Source organism: Octopus bimaculoides, chromosome 12 (genome assembly GCF_001194135.2).
Source record: "Octopus bimaculoides isolate UCB-OBI-ISO-001 chromosome 12, ASM119413v2, whole genome shotgun sequence".
NCBI lineage: Eukaryota > Metazoa > Mollusca > Cephalopoda > Octopoda > Octopodidae > Octopus > Octopus bimaculoides.
In genome coordinates, this window is record NC_068992.1 from 31754301 (window position 1) to 31757222 (window position 2922).

The window sequence follows — 2922 nt, forward strand, 5'->3', positions numbered from 1 at the left end:
CATATATATGTGTGTGTGTGTGTGTGTGTGTGTGTGAGGAAATATATTTATATGTGTGGGGTGGGGTGTCTGCAGTAGTGGTTTTGCGAATGAATGTATAGTCGTATTTTAACTGATATACAATTCTCGTTTTTCAGAAAAACAGGAACACACAAGCAACATGAATATAACCTTTTTGGCAGATAATAACATCATAAATGAATTTATGTGTCTATTCATTATTTCTGCCTCCAATAAAATAATCATTCTTTCACACGCAATCTATTTGATAACATTTAATATCTCCAAATATTTGAATTTAGACATGTTACGCGTTTTTCTCCTCATTTTCTCTTCATGATTTTTTCTAGACACCTGTCACTAATCAGTAATTCCATCACATTAACTTCATTAGCCACCTTCTTCTTCATCTTCTTCTTCTTCTTCTTCTTCTTCTTCTTCTTCTTCTTCTTCTTCTTCTTCTTCTGCTTCCTTTTCTCAATCTTCCTCCTCCACCTCCTCTTCCTTCTTCTTCTCTTCCTTCATTTTCTCCCTTCTCCTCCACCTCCTCTTCCTTCTTCTACTCCTTCCTTTTCTCTCTTCTCCTCCTCCCCATCTTCCTTCTTCTCCTTCCTTTTCTTCCTTTCTTTTTCCGATACTTTTCTTCCCCTCACCACTTCCTCTTTTTCTACTGACTCCCGTAATTTTTCTTATATCGTATATTCCCTCTTAACCTTGTTTTTCATCGTCTTGATTTTCAATTCTGCAATCAATATTATCAACATCATGACGTATCTATCACAACATTGCAAATATTACGAATATAGGTACTGACTTTATTTACAGGAATTCATGGAACATATAAGTTTTTCGAAGTGTTGTAAATCGTAGGTCATATCTGGGTGTAATTACGTTACAAAAACAGTGTATTAATGACCTAAATATAAAGGAATGTACATCAATTTCGAATGTTCCCGTTGAAATATTTATAACAACAGAAAATATCCTTACAGGTAAAAATGTGTAGATTCTGGAATATGTCATGGATTCGTTCGTTGCTAGAAATAAATGGTGGATATACTTGTTTTCAGTTGTCGACACTTCAATGTGCATGGCTGGAGAATGGAATAGAATTCCTTTTTCTAATCATGTGGCATATTCTTAAGCATTCTGTGGTGGTTACTTTCTCAAGACAACACCTCTCTTGTTTACCAGAATCTTCCCCATAATTCCACTTATAATTTGTCAGTGAACACAACGTTACATCAGCTGCTCTTTATTGTACAGCATGAACACCGCGTGGCTTGAACTATCAACATCTACACAGCATCTTGGGTGTATTCAATTATCTCACTCTTTCTCTTAGAGCTGTTCAGATCGACGCTTCCCAATCATTGCACCATCACGTAACTCTGGTTCATGTATGCCCGTGAGACAAACATATCGATATAGATGTTTGAAAGTCTATGAGGATTACTTAATGCAACTGTAAAATGTGATTTCTTAAATTATTGTTTTTTTTTAAATGCTATGAAATCTTTTATGGGGAGGTTACTAAACATTTTGGGGGAAGAAGAGTTTTTCACGTATGTGAGCGCTTTCGTTACGTCTTTTTAAACATACGTGCTCTTAATTATTTTCGTGTTAGTGGTAGAATTATTTCTAGTTTATTTTTGAACTTTTGTTTTGGTCATAAATATACTTTCACCATTGTTTATTATATGGAGTGGTGACTTTAGAATTCTTATAAAGTGGTGACTTAGAATTAATATAAAGTATTCATCTCTTGCCTTTTGTAGTTGGACATATTTATCGTTTAATTTGTAAAATGAGAATACTTTAAATTTCCATTTGCACAAATATATAGATATTCACTGCGTGGGACATTCCTAAGAGATGAAACCCTAAATTGTTGTTTATACACATTTACACGGTTAGTCAGTTTCCGTCATGTCCCCTCCATGTAGATTTCATTACATTGTGGGCATGTGATGCAGTTGATGAGGGTTTTTTTTTTTTTTGAAATTCGTGTTTCCATTCACTTTTCATTCCTTCCCAATCTTGGGTCTTTGGTTTTCCCTTGCTTAATAAAGTTGCGTTTCCCACAACGGGGATCTCCACAGTTGGTTCCTAGCATCGTTTCTTTTCCAAATGTGAATCACTTGAGGTTAGGTGTTTGTCTTCGACTGTTTATAATTCGTGATCTTTTAACTATTCGTTGGAGACCTGGTGATAGACATATAATTGGGATGTATCGTTTGGCTGAGTGGAGAATGTTGTTTCTAGGATTGTGGGTGACTACAAAAGAAATATGTTTTTCTTATTTTCATTTTCACACCTAGCTAAAATATACACCCAGCTAAATTAAACACCCTACTTACATTCTTTTGTAAACCCTTACAAAATTCCATTGCACAATTTTGACGCACGGAATTGCTAAGATTTGAACTAGTGGACTAAACATTGAACCTTTGACATTTACATTGTTATAGCAAATGACTAAATCCATTAAAGTGAAAAAGAACTATAACTACTCGCCATCCTAGATATACCTACATCCTTTCCGTGAACAGCTAAAAGCAATGGGATGATCTGAAATATACACACCGACTTGCAAATTTCTACATACGTGAATAAATTCAAAACCATGATATAACCCCAAATTACATCAAAAAATATTTCCCCAAAACTCAACTCTGTCATAACCGAGACTACGAACTAATTATCATTCCACACAAGCCACTGTACTAAAGGAAGGTTTTAACTCAACAGACTATACAGGCAAGATGAACTTTAGTGTCTCGCAGTCCGACGATACCTTAGCTGGTTCAAACTTCAAAATCACTGTCAATAATATTCTTGTTTATATATATCTATATATATGTGTGTGTGTGTGTGTGTGTGTGTGTGTGTGTGTGTGTGTGTGTGTGTGTGTGTGTGTGT